The sequence below is a fragment of the Rattus rattus genome, chromosome 18 (genome assembly GCF_011064425.1).
Source record: "Rattus rattus isolate New Zealand chromosome 18, Rrattus_CSIRO_v1, whole genome shotgun sequence".
NCBI classification, from domain to species: domain Eukaryota; kingdom Metazoa; phylum Chordata; class Mammalia; order Rodentia; family Muridae; genus Rattus; species Rattus rattus.
In genome coordinates, this window is record NC_046171.1 from 2,443,039 (window position 1) to 2,457,778 (window position 14,740).

Sequence of the window (14,740 nt, forward strand, 5' to 3'; positions counted from 1 at the left end):
TCAAAAAGCAAACTGCAAGCTCGTTTGTGGAAGTGGATTATTCCACAGGCGAAAAACTAATGCAAAATGAATTGCCCATGGCCGTGAACCATAACACACGGGGACACAGCCTGCAGAGTGCGGGGGAAGTCAGGGACTTCCTAGACGTGACACCCAAATACACAGGGGGAAATCACTAAGCCACTTCATCAGAATTAATTGTTGCTCTAGAAAGAAACGTGTTAGGCAGACGTGCTCAGGAGTAGTTAGCCGACACAGAACAGATTCCGTGTTTTGGGGTGTGTGTGTGTGTGTGTGTGTGTGTGTGTGTGTGTGTGTGTATGTGTGTGTGTGTGTTTTAAGACAGAGAAAGAATATGAAGTTGGGTGGGTGGCTGAGGACATGGAAGGAAGTAGTGAAGGGGTAAATATAAGACTGAGATATATGGGGGCTGGAGAGATGGCTCAGTGGTTAAGAGCACCGACTGCTCTTCCAGAGGTCCTGAGTTCAAATCCCAGCAACCACATGGTGGCTCACAACCATCTGTAGTGGGATCTGATGCCCTCTTCTGGTGTGTCAGAAGACAGCTACAGTGTACTCATATACAAAATAAATCTTTACAAGAATGTCTTTCCTTTAAAAAAAAAAAAAGACTGAGATATATTAAAAAATAAATAAATAAAAATTAGCCGGGGTGGTGGTGATACACACCTTAATCCCAGCACTCGGGAGGCAGAGGCAGACGGATCTCTCTGAGTTCAAGGCCGGCCTGGTTTACAGAGCAAGTTCCAGGACAGCCAGGGCTATGCACGGAGAAACCCTGCCTTGAAAGGCCAAAATAAGTGAAGAAATAAATAAATTAAATAAAAACCCGATTGAAGTAAGTAAAAAATAAATCACGCCACCCACCCACGCATCCACAGTCGCTAGGAAAGGCAAAACAGAATGCTTATCCTAAGATCAAAAAGACTGACCACACCCAGGGCTCAGGAGGACTAACCCTGGGTCACTCATACCCTGCTGGTGGTGCAGGGCAATTCTGTGGAGAAGTTCGACAGTAGCTGACCTTCCGGGTAGAGGAAAGGAAATCTATGTTCCCATCATCACCTGTGAGCTAGCAACCTGGCTGGAAATGGTCCCAACAATGGAAGCAAGCCAGACACCCTCCAGCCATAAAAAGAACCTACTTCTAGAGGAACAACGAGGACGGACAGATCAGCCTGCTGGTTCTGAGTGAAGCAACTAATCTCCCAAATTGCAGGTCTGACTGTATTTATCCAATGTTCTAAGTGACAAAATTAGAAATCTGGTGATCTCGGGTCAGTGACCGGCAGGGAAGGGGTCAGGGAGGAGTGAGTTCAGAAAGGAAATGATTACCAAAGGGCAGCCGGAGGGAGGGATGGGGTGGGGGAGGGGAGCTGCACCCAGGAGCGTGGTGAGCCTAGCTAGCTGGGCCACTGTGCAAGGTGGGCTGGGAAGGGTCCTCACGAGGATCTGAACTGGAACTCTGGGCCACCTCAGAGTGGAATAACAAAATAAGGAAGCCAGGAGGGGGGGTTGGGGATTTAGCTCAGTGGTAGAGCGCTTGCCTAGCAAGCGCAAGGTCCTGGGTTCGGTCCCCAGCTCCAAAAAAAAGGAAGCCAGGAGGGAGAGATGGCTCAGTGGTAAGGGACAGCAGATGCTGAGTAGTCTAGGACTTGGTTCCCAGCATCCACTTGGCAGCTCACAACTACAGTAGCTCCAGTTCCAGGGGAATCTGACGACCTCTTCTGGCCTCCTTGGGTATAAAGCTACACAGGTGGCCCCCTCAGGCATCTAGGCAGGCAATAGTCATACACATAAAACAGAAATAAATTACATTTTTAAAAGGGAGTTAATGGGGTTGGAGAGATGGCTCAGCGGTTAAGAGCACTGACTGCTCTTCCAGAGGTCCTGAGTTCAATTCCCAGCAACCACATGGTGGCTCACAACCATCTGTAATGGGATCCGATGCCCTCTTCTGGTGTGCATGAAGGCAGTGTATTCCCATACATAAAAAAAATAAAAATCTTAAAAAGGGAGCTAATGGAGAGCTGTCGTTTGGATTGGGGGATGTGATCCCTTGGGTGTCACAGTAGCATCTTTATACTTGTATTCAGGTCTCAGGGGAAGCAGGAATCGGCTTGGGCAGACACTGGTATCCCTGTCTACGTTAAGGCTAATCCTTAGCCTGAGCCCATGGTTCTCTTTTGTTCAGAGTCAGAGTGAGTGGTTCACCCGCTGGGGCCACAGTCAGGCTGTGACTTATGGACAACTCAGCACAAAGAGCTCACCAGGGCGTTTACACGGAGTGCAAAGAATGAATTCCTTTCCAAGGGAAAAGAGGGGGAAAAATTCCCATGTAGCACAGCCAGTCACCTACCCACGTGTCCGTAAACACAGCCCTGATCGGGGAGTGTTGTCCGCCATCGCAGGGGTTCCTGTACTGCCGTTGTTTCCTCCCACTGGACTGCAAGCAAGGAACCTGTGCAGAATCCTCAGGGCAGCGTGCGGCCTGTGGCAAATGCCACTGCCTTTGTTCCGGTCACTAAGGCTGGCTGACAGACAAGATGTGCACCCAAATGGGGTTGGGGATTTAGCTCAGTGGTAGAGCGCTTGCCTGGCAAGCTCAAGGCCCTGGGTTCGGTCCCCAGCTCCGAAAAAAAAAAAAGATGTGCACCCAAACATCTCCTGTGGCCTGCCCTTCCCTGGTGTGTCCCAGTCTTTGGGACAACGGGATGCTCAGGACATCCATCAGCCTGGGCATCCAGGATCTGTCTGCCGTGTCTTTCCCATGCTTTTTTTTTTTTTCCAGTCATAATTATAGACGGAGCTCACTTGCACGGACTAAGGGCGGTCACTGTGACATTTCTGCACACATTCATGCTTCTTGTCCTCTCCTTCTGCTTTCCTAATAATTCTTTTACCTCCCCGTTATCTTTTGAAAAGGTTTCCACATGAGGAAAAAAAAAACAACAAACCAGGAATTGTCTGTCTTCGTCCCATCAGGTAGCCTAAAACCCCTGGATTGGGTGTAGGGTGGGGCGGGGGGGGCAACAGTTTTCAATTGCCAAGCGTCCATCCTTCCCAACCTGATGGCAAAGCCATATCCTGTCGGCGAAATTCACCACAACAAATGATGCTTCTCATTGCTTCCCTGGTTTCACGGCACATCCTGACTTGAAGGAGTTTAAGCACGTGCAGACATTCTGTTTGTAGGCCGTCTAAGTAGCCCTGAGAGAAGTCAGCAGTAGCCAAGAATGCTCATAAATCATGGCTGTAGGCAAGTGTCATTTCTTTGGGCTCCCTCCGGATCCCAAGGCTTTTAACAAAGGCGAGAGAGTCTGAGGGGAGGAGCTGGGTTTAACTGATGCTGAGGCCCCGAGGACCAAGCATTCACGGGCAATTTGTTTTCTAGGGAAACTCCAGGAGCTGAGCAGCAGGCTATGAGGAATAGCCCAGGCTCCTGTGAGGGTAGGGAGAGCTGACAGGAACACACTGGGGAGGACTCCCAGGTACTGAGTGCAGCCAAGGAAGACAAGCGCCCTGTATATCCCAAAGAGCAGCTAGCTCCCTTCAGGCTGAAGAGGCTTGTTGGCAGCCTTGGCAGGCCAAACAGTTTCTTGCTTGTCTTTGCCTTAGCTCCTGCTGGCTGCTGTAGGCAAGCATCCACAATAAACGTTGCTGCTGGGAGCTGGGGAATCTCCCGTATTAGCTTCATTTTAGGACAGTCTTAGGAGAATCTAAGAAGGCCAGCGGGGGTCCCACAAGGATGTTTGGACAGCACAGCAGGGGAACAGAGGAACCCCAGCTCTTGTGTCCTCTGAATAGGGGTCCGGAATAGACCAAACCTCCGTCATTTGGTGGGGGGAGCTACTCAGGTGTCAGGTTCAAGGTTCCTGGACAGAATCCAGCTGGCAGGCACATAGGTGCAAATGAGATAGGTGCCCTGCCCCACGGGGGGGGGGTTCCCCATGCAGCAGACCACAGCTGCCGAGTCTTAAGTCCACTCCAACTCGGGTTATAGGGGACATTCAAGGAACCTGTCCCCGCCTCGCCCACTTCCAGGAACTGTTTTGTTTCAGACAATTCCTGACCCTGCCCAGGGGTCCTGTCACTCAGAGGCAGAGGGACAAGGATTTGGTTAAAGGGACAGCCAGGAAAGCCCGTCATTCTGTTGTAAGGAGCAGTTGTATACCGAGTGCCATCTTGAAGTTCTTATCGTACGTACTGAGCTGTACAGGACAACTCTTGCACAGGACAACAACTCTGCCAGTTTTCCACACCCTAAGCCCCTCGAGCCACTTTGTACTTCTCCCCTCTCCCCGGTTCCAGTCTCCTGCATGGAGTTGCCTGGGAACCTGCATGGACACCTACATCTTAGCTCCCTGACCCTGTAGAAACCGCTTTAAGAGCTGCAGGGGCAGTAAACGTACTTGGCCTACACCTGTAACCCCGCCAGCGGGGGAGGCTGAGGCAGGAGAACGGCAGACCAGCCTGGGTTACACAGTGAGATCCTCCCCCAAAACTGAAATATAGGGACACGCTGCCAAGCCTCGGCCGACAGGGATGGCTCACGACTGTCTCCACGGGGCTTGCTACTTCTCTGTTCAGACGGCGCAGGGAGCCTCCTCCCGCTCAACTGCAGGCAGCGGGTAGGGTTCTGAGTATTCTCCCCGCTGCACGCGCTCAACAGAAACTTTCTAAAGCTCCGAAAAACTGAAACCAAAACCGTGCAAGACCCAAACAACAACAATGATCTCATTTCTACCTTTTTTTTTTTTTTTTTTGTGGTGTGTCATCATGGTCATCATCATCACCACCACCATCATCATCACCATCATCACCACCACTACACCACCACACTAGGGGAAGTAGGCCCCATTCCTTAGACTCAGACAACCCTCCCAGGGGCCCTGAAGTCAATGGAAGGCGAGTAGATATTTTCCCCTCTCAGCGCCAGCCTCCCTCTCCCCACACAGAGAGTGCAGGAGCTCGGACTGACTCTCCACCCTTACCCTGGGAACCAAGAGGGGCCAGACTCACCTCCTGCCCCACTTCTGGTCTCTCCCAAGCCCTGCAGCTGCCCTCCAACCAGTCTACCTTCAAAACAGCCGGTGGGGATGTTCTAAGGCCGGCTGCTCATTGTTTATGGGCGCCATAAAACTGACATTCAGAAAGGGGGGGGAGGGGGACACACTTCCTTTATGACCCAGGAGGACAATAAAGTTATATGATTAACAGTGACTTTGCCTGGCCTTCTTAAAGTCACAGGCCCTCAGGGTTCGCCCTGCTGGGAAATCACACCGTCTCTCAGCAGCCAAAGGACGGGCAGAGGGCATTTCAGTCATCAGCCAGCCAAGGTGCCAAGGACTCCGATGTGCTGGAGCCAATGTCTGGCAACTGCCTTGGTTCGGGAGCCACCAGGCATGAGGGAGAGGGATGTGTGTACAGCATTGTTCTTGGGGGGGATGGGGGTCTGTCCTGGTCTGTGTGGTTGTGATTTCAGGGTGCACAGTACTCTTTCTTTTCCCCCAGCCCCCCACCTTCTTAAGAAGCTGAGCAGAGGGGTACAGAGTGGCGGTCAGTGTTCCTGACTGCCGATGAGGAAAGCCACAAGCTGCCTGCAGCAGGTACGGGAGGAACGGACATTGCTACATATGGACAGGAGATGTGAGAGGCTGCAGGGGAGCCAGGGAGAGGCGGAGGAAGGGCCCCACTGCACAGGAGCAAATGAAGGAAGCTGGTCGGAAAGGTTCCAGCCACAGGACACTCTGGGAAAGGAAAAACCATGGAGACAGGGAAAATGGGTGGTGGGAGGCAGCAGGAGCAGTGGACACACACACACACACACACACACACACACCACACACACACACACACACACACACACACATATACACACCACACACACCACACATACACACACACCACACACACACACACACAATCACACCATACACACATCACACACACATCACACACACACACATACACCACACATTACATATACACCACACACACCACACCACACTCAGCACACACACACCATATATACCACATATACACCACACATACCAAACACACACCACAGACACACACACCACACACACACCACATACCCACCACACACACACCACACACAACACACACACCACACACACCACCACACACCACACACACACCATACACACTACATACACACCACACGTACCACACCACATGTACCACACACACACACCACATACACTATACTACACACACACCACACATACACACCACACACACACACACCACACACACACACACACCACATACAATATACACACACCACACGCGCACACACACACACACACACACACACACACACACACACCACACTGCAGACCACAATGGTTTTGAATCTCAGATGCTAGTCTCAGTGACCCCCCATCCTCGGCTTCCTGAGGAGGCGGGGCTGACTACAGGTGCCATCAGACTTCTGGAAGCCTGGAAGGTTAAAGGTATCCATTATGAGGCCTCACTGGGGGACCTCGCATGGCTGTGTATTTACAAGAACTGGAGAGTGTGTAAAGCCAAGAGTGGCTGCAGTGAACTGTGGACTTCAGAGAGTATGAGGGATCTGTCACTGAGGGTGAAGGGGGGGCGTGGATAGGAACTTCACTTTCCATTCAACTTGGCTGTAATTTAAAACTCTCAAGGCTATTCACTGGAGATCAGTGGGAGGTGGAGGGAGACCACACTGCTTACAGAAGCAGCTACAAGGGATGCTGAAGGGTGTCTGGGGAGCAGGGAGCAGGAGTGAGACAGAATGTGGACATCTGTCCAGCCAGCATGAGCGGCAACAGAAAAGGAAAAACAACAAAACCTGAGATCAGCAAAACAACAACAATAACAACAACAAAACAACCAACCAAACAAACAAAAAACCCAAGCGCCCTCAAGGCCAAGCCTTGATGGTATGACCGCTCCATGCTATGGGGAAGGGTTTTGTTGTAGATGTTCTGCTGAACGTGGCCAGCAGAAGGTGTGTGTATGTGCACATGTGTATGTGTGCGTGTGTGCATGCACCAGTGTATGTGTGTGTACACAAGTGAGAGAGTGTGTGCACATGTGTGCATGTACGTGTGCATGTATCTGTGTGTGCACCCACATGTGAGTGTGCATGTGCACGTGCCTACCAGTGTGTGTGAGTGCGCATGTGCAAGTGCATGTGCAAGTGCATATACGTGCACCCACATGGGAGTGTGCATGTGCACGTGCCTACCAGTGTGTGTGAGTGTGCATGTGCAAGTGCACGTACGTGCACCCACATGGGAGTGTGTGCATGTGTGCACGTGCCTGCACGCTTGTGTATGTGTATGTGCATGAGTGTGTGTGTGTGTGTGTGTGTGTGTGTGTGTGTGTGTGTGCAGGGTGGTGGTGGTGAGAAATGAAGACGAAGAGAGTAGGGGCAAGAGATGTCTAAGAGTGAGCCCGGCTGACATAACGGGGCTATAAGGAGAACTGAAAAGCTGGGGGAGGGAAGACCATGAACTGGACAAGTTTGGGGTAGGAGGCAGGGTTTGAGGACCTGAGAAGAACCAAGATGCTGGTGTGGACTCTGAAATGTGCTTGTGATACTGAGGGAGCCTGGAGCCAGCGTGTGCTCTGATATCTAATGGGCACCCCAGGTGGCCACTTGTCCCCTCTGCCAGTGATAAGAGAAATGGTTCCTCTGGCAGAGGGGAACTGGCTTTACGAGTTCCTGAGGTATGCTGGCTTTTGTCTGACAGGATGTGGGGAATGGAGTTTCCTTTGGACTGACAAGGTCCACCCTAGCCTCGTCCGCAGATGTGTAACATGTGTGTTCAAGGTCTACAAAGCAAATTCAAGGCAAAGAAGGGCTACACAGTGAGATCCTCAGACAGACAGACAGACACCAGCCTGCCAGTCAGCAAAGTAATCTGCCTAGGGGGAAAATATTTGTATTTGTGCACCCAGTGCATGTAGTACCTCTGGAGGCCACAAGAGGGAGCAAAATCTCCTGGCATTGCAGTTATAGGCAGTTACGCGCTACCACGGGTGCCGGGACTTGTACCCAGGTCTGGAAGAGCAGCCAGTGCTCTCAACCACTGAGCCGTCCCTCCAGCCCCAACAAGACGGACTTTAAGGAGTCAAAACGATTATAATACAGGCACTAAAATCGGACCTTCCAACACATGATTGTCTGTGCGTCCGATTCTAGACTCTTATTAGAAAATGCCTGTCTTGAACCATTGGCTGAGCTGATCGGTGAGACTTGGGTGGGAAGTCTCAATCTAGTAGAGATGTGGATGTACTCCAAACCCACTGATACACTGAAAGCACTCGCAATCAATGTTGCAGATACTTTCTTACTTTTCTTTTGAAATTGACCGGAGAAAACAATCCGGTTACTTAAAATCAACCCCAAAGGAAGATAAAGGTATGGGGTTCTCTCCGCCCATATGGTATAGTTTGTTTAATCCTGATGTCAATGCCAGGAACCAGGGTGGCAGAAGGGAAAGGAGCTTCCTAAGGGGTTGGCCTAATGCTGTTTGTACCCTAATGCTGATTTGGGGCCCCAAGACAGGTGCCCCAGAGATGAGATGTTGATATTGGGTGACCCTGTCCCCAGTAAACTGTGATTGGTGAATAAAGATGCCAATAGCCAATAGCTGGGCAGAAGAGAAACTGGGTAGGGCTAAGGTTTGGTGGGTTTGGGAGAAGCAGAGAGAAGCTGCTGTGGAACAGAAGAATGTGCAGGAGAGGAGAAAGGAGAAGCTGACGCCATGGGTTAGCTGAGACACACACACACACACACACACACACACACACACACACACACACACACACACACACACACACACACACACACACACACACAAAAGGCCATGAAGGCTGGCCAATTGGAGCCAAAAGCAGCCCAGATGGAACATAGAAATTAGTAACATAGTAACTCTGAGTTTTCATAGGAAAGTGGAGGGTTGAGTGTCATGGGGAGAGCAGCAGGGTGGGGCTTTGAGGGGAAGAGAGAGACTTCCTTCCAAAACCGAGAGGACAGACAGCTGTCAATTCTAGCACCATGAAGAGCCTGAACTATCCAGTTCCTCAGAGGCAGGTTTTCAGGCAGTAGCAGGAAGTCCCCACCTTATGATTTAGCCTGGCCTAGTCATCATACCAAGGGGCAAGGTGGCATGCACCGGGCAGGACTGTAAATTACCTTATAGTTACAAGGGGAAAGGGGCTTGGCTGGTTTCTCCACTAATATCCGAGTGGTGTAACCATTCCCAGCAGGGTACTGCCAGTTCCCTCCACAAGGGGGCGTGGGAGGGAGTTTGTTTTTTTTTTTTTTCCCCTCCAGACTACCGCACCTGCGTCTTAAAGCAACAGCTTCCAGACCTAACTCACAATCAGAGCAGACAGAAGCACAGACAGAGCAGTTACTGGGAGTCTAGAAAGAGCTGTGTTGAGTGGCAGTCTGTTTCCTCGAAGGTGCCATTGTGTCCTGAGCAAGTGTGCACTCAGCAAGTCTGGCTGTCACAGTGGGGCAGGCGTATTTAGAGAGAAGGCTGGATGGTGACTGTTAGCATTCTGTCTAAGCTCTGCCCCACAGTTACCCGGCAACAGCCAGGTATGCCTGACACTATGAAAGGAGCTGTTAGCCCCCTCCTCTCTCTCTTACTCTCTTGCTCTTGCCTTCCTGCCCCCATTCTCTCCCCATTACCTTCCCCCATCTCTCTCCCCGTGCTAACGCCGGCCTCACCTCCTCCTCCTCCTCCTCCTCTTCCTCCTCCTCCTCCTCCTCCTCCTCCTTCCCATCCTTTCCTCCCTCCCTCCTCCCCTCCCCTTCCTCCTCCTCCTTCTCTTCCCCTCTCCTTCTCCTCCTCCCCTCCCCCTCCTCTTCCTCCTCTCCTTCCTCCTCCTTCTCTTCCCTCCTCCCCTCTTCCTCCTCTTTCTCCTCCTCTGCCTCCTTCTCTCTCTCTCTCTCTCTCTCTCTCTCTCTCTCTCTCTCCCCCCCCTTTCTCTGCCCCTACTACCCTCTTAACTCCCTTCCCCATGCCCTGAATAAACCCTATTCTATACTGTACAGGTCATGTGGCTGGTCCCTCGGGGGGAAGGGATCCTTCAACATGAACCTGCTGAGGCAGCCCCTCCCCCATACCTCCATAGAACATATCTCCCTTCTCTTTATCTTTTTATAAACATATCAGTGACCCCCTATGTAAATTGATCTGAGATGGATCACGGCTTTAAGACAAAAGTCGAGGGACTGGAGAGATGGCTCAGCGGTTAAGAGCACTGACTGCTCTTCCAGAGGACCTGAGTTCAAATCCTAGCAACCACATGGTGGCTCATAACCATCTGTCATGGGATCCGATGCCCTTTTCTGGTGTGACTGAAGACAGTGACAGTGTATTCATATACATAAAATAAATCTTTAAACAGAAGCCAAATCTTGAGAGTCGATGAAGTGCTAAAGGTTAAAGAAAACATGTTGCTTCCCATGTGATCAAATTCACTCTCTCCTCTGATGACCTCATTCAGAGCACAGAAAAGGCACCCTGTGGAACTGCGTGTTCATTCAGGTTGTATCTGGCTGAACGCTATGTTCTGTTGGACCTCAGGGATGTCTCAGTACAGAGGGTTGTTGGGCCATGCATGGACCTTGAAGCACTAGGAATATCTGTTCTTATCCAAAAGGAACCCTGTCGTCAGGACGGCCCCTGCTTGCCACCCATTTCTCTGGCAGTGGCCTGCTGCTGGCTGCCCTGGCTGGCTAGACCACCCTGGAGGAGAAGCGTGAGCTCGCAATTTCGGGAACAGTTATATTTTGCATTTTATACGCTGCACCCAATCTGTTATTTAAAAAAAAAAATAGTGCAGGCAAGGGTGATTAAGGGCATGTTTCTGAAACCTAAGGGCCTTAATGCTTTGGGCTGAAACTGCACTAAATATAGAAAATATTATTAAGAAACATTATTATCGCGCACGAGCAACACATCTGCCTTCAAATTCAGAGCAGTAACTTGGCTTCCGAGCAAAATCAGAGCTCACACTCCATGTGTCGCTTTGGCCCTGAGGGAGCGTCCCTGCCCCACTGAAATCCCACAGTTTTGTTGAGACAAGATTTTGCCCATCGGTTTGCCCGGGAGGTTACTTTAAATGATAGCTAGGATTTATTGAGCGTCTCTAAGTGGCCAGCGCTCAATAGGCATTTTGCATAAATTACATCATTTACCCTCTGAAGAACCCTGCGGGGGTGTCTATTTTAATTTCTATTCTGCACAGGAAATGGAACCTCATGGGGCGAGATAGTTTTCCTAAGGCCACTTCATGCAGCTGGCGGATGAATGCAGCTTCAGATGGGCCCTTTATTCTTGGATTCCCTATTTTCGGGTTCAAAGCTCTAAATCTGGCCTCCACGAAAGGGATCCATCCGCAGATCACTCAGGGAGGTTATCCAGAAAGTTTTCCAAAGGAGGGGAAACTGAGGCACGTTTGTGAGGAAGGGACCACTGTGGAAATAGGAAGATTAGTACTCTGGGGTCCCTTTGGGCTCCTGCATTAGCGATAGCAGAAGATTGTCCTCTGGGAAAAGATGTCTAGAGGGCTGGCTATCCAGTACTCCTGGTCTTCCCTGATCAGAGGAAGTCCTCAGGCAGGGGGGGACACAGGGATGGAGAAGGATGTGGCTGGTGGGTTTCAGAACTGCCTACTGAGTTATGGGGACTTTAAGGATAGGCGGGGCTGGAACTCCCATGCCTTGCAGGGAACCTTCAGGCCCTTCCCCTCATGGCTATTAGACTTCTAAAAGGAATGATGGGCTTATTCAACTCCGTGGGATATCTTGAAACAGTTCAATGCAACATCCACCCCAAAACATGCATGAAAATTCAGAGCAGTATTTCAAGCAACAGTTGCAACCCTCAGGTGTGTCCCCTGAAGAAGGGAGGGGTCAAAATGTGGCCCACCCTCGAGGCAGCGTCAGTCACCCCCAGATTGAATGGTAGAGCAGCTTCGTGATACACAGAACGTGTGGGCCCCAAGATGCCACAATGTATCTGAAACAAGGGGACTAGACAGATCTTCAGACAATGCAGGCTCCAGCCAGGGAGGGGAGGGGTTACAGAAACGGGGACTCGGGGGCCCGCAGGTGCGGGCTTCTATCTGGTAATGGAAACATTTGGGGATAAACAGTGACGATAGATACACAATGAAACACATGCAGACAGCTGGCTCCACCGCACGTTGAACCAACCACGGGTGTAGCAGCATGCAAATTATGTCTGAGCAAACAAGGAAGCCAAATGCAAATTCCCAAGGGATGGACCTCAGCCTCAGTCTTCTAAGATAAGTGCGCACGCCAAGCTGACAGGGCGGCTGTCTCTGGTCCATGTGGACCTGGGAGAATGCTCTGCGTGGCAGTGCCTGGAGGTTCCGTGGACGTGCTATAGACATCCCTGAAGCTTACTCAGGGGCACCTTCTGGGGCTGGGAGGCCTCTGTTGTAGTCACTGAGACACTGTGCACACAGTGCGTGGGAGCATGCGCAGGTCGAAGTTTCACCTTCACGGACACATGGTTCCTTTGACCTGGTCTTCCTAGATCTCCAGCGAAGGCTGCCACTATCTCGACAAGGAACAGGGAGGGTGTGTGCCTGTCCCCAGCAGGAATTCTGAGCACTATCTACCACTGGCCACCTGCCACCTGTACCCTGCCCTCTGTCCTTTGGAAACAGTGGTGGTGGCAAGGCAGATGCTGTAAACAAGGGCTCCGGACCTCCCCTGCACTCTACCCTACAGGGAGAGCATCCTAGCCCCACGCCCAGTGGAGCTGATAGCATATGCGGATGGGACTGCATAGGACCTGCCTCAAACCAGCTGGATACCACCAGGCTGACAGAGTGTGGCTGCACAGGCCGGACCTGGACTCTAGAGGAAGGCTGGGGGAATGGAGTGTATACGGACAGAACCCACAAGCTCTCTGCCGGGTTTAGAAATTGAAGATGCCCAGGTTGAACGTCCCCAGGTTGAGCGTGACTCAGTGGTCAACAGCTGCTGTGTCTTGAGAAAACCATGGGCACAGAGCTCTTCCGGGGATCCCAGGGGGCACTACAGGTCCCATCTGCTCGAGAAAGTCTGACACACGTTGCTTTGCACCTTGCTTTAGGCAAGAAGTGAAACAAGTTTGCTTCCCTGTGGCCGCTGTGCGGGGGTGGCAGCCTCTGCTTTGGCCTCTGTCAGAGGGCGGCTCAGATGGAGTAAGTTTGTTTCTTTCATAGGACCACACTATGGTCCTAGATGGGTCTGAGGGCTCGGGTTGACATGTGGCTAGTCCTGTGACATCCTTGTCTCTCTCAGGCAGGTACGCTGCAATGGGCTGTCAACCACAATGGTATAAATTGCCATTGAGAAACCTCAGTTTGAGCTGCTTAAAATAAAAATGGCGGACCACGGACACCATTGACACATAAAGGCCTGTCCGATGGCTTCTGTCGCAGCTAGTGACTTTATTTCCCTCATAAAAGGAGAAGCGAACTAGAAGCAAGACTGCCTCCCAGTGCTAGGTAAAAGGACCCCTCCCCCTAACCCCCCTTTTGCTGCCTTCCTTTCTCCGTTTTTTGGAAGATCTGTGTAACCCAGCCTCAGCTTGAAATCTCAGACTCAGGCTGTCTCCCTTCCAGCCTCCTAAGCAGCAAGGTAAACACAGACTTCCATACTCACAGAGGTTGCCGCATCTGCGGAGAGAAGTCAGTCAGTCTTCCACGGCTAAGCCCACCCAGCAGGAGCTGTAGTAGTCTCTCCAATTCTGCAGTCAAGACTGGCCTTTTTTGTTCTCTGTGTAGCCCTGGCTATCCTAGAACCTATTCTGTAGACCAGGTTGGCCTCCAACTCACAAGAGATCTGCCTGTCTCTGCCTCCCAAATACTGGGATCAAAGGTGTGCACCACCACCTCCCAGCAGGCTTGTCCTTTTCCGTTGAGCATTAGTTTATCGCTGCTGGCCACACCCACCCTGCTAGCATTCTCAGGGAAGCGGCCCTCCTATACTCTTCCCTCGCTTAAAGGGAGCTCACGCTGACCGTGTGAGGCAGGTGCTTTCTGGTTCTGTCCCATCCTGGCTCATTGAGAAGATTCATCCCTCACTCAGCATTCACTCTGCCATCCTGAAGCCGGGATACACACGGGGAGCCTTGGTCCTCTGCAGCGCTGTCTGCTCCTCAAAGTCCTTGGTCACTCCCATGACCCCTGCTGTGGGAGGAGCTTCGGTAGCCCTGGATCAGCTCAAGTGTGCCCTCCGCAACTGCCATACACTAACCCTCCAGGGAGTTCAGCTCTTACACCCCAAAGGCTCGACTTATACATAGCTCCGGCTTTTGTTAGAGTCAGAATTCAACTCCAGTATGGCTTGGCTCCAAAGTTACACAAAACCCCATTCTTTGAGTAAGTATCTGGATTGGCTTTTCCTTCACAAAAGTCACATGTATTGTATGTGTACATGTGCATATACATATGTATATGATGCATATGTAATGTATATGATGTATACAATGCATAGGCATATGATGCAGATGTATATGATCTATACATGTATGATATATATGTATATGCATATGTATATGCAATATGCACATGCATATGATATATATGTATACAATCTATATGCATATGATATATATGTATACGATGTATATGCATATGCTATATATGTATATGATGTATATGCATACAATGTATATGC

General features: G+C 50.9%; 1 protein-coding gene across 5 annotated transcripts in view; it reads right to left on the minus strand.

The window, feature by feature from the left end:
* Positions 1-14,740, minus strand: part of Pde9a (phosphodiesterase 9A) — a 93,403-nt gene that overhangs the window by 42,453 nt on the left and 36,210 nt on the right. Inside the window, exon 1 of one of the 5 annotated variants that reach the window (XM_032888477.1) lies at positions 5,044-5,125. The exons of the other annotated variants lie outside the window; for them this stretch is intronic. The gene's annotated coding sequence lies outside the window, so the exon portion shown is untranslated. Of the gene's footprint in view, positions 1-5,043; positions 5,126-14,740 lie in introns of those variants that run through there. 5 annotated transcript variants of the gene reach the window in all.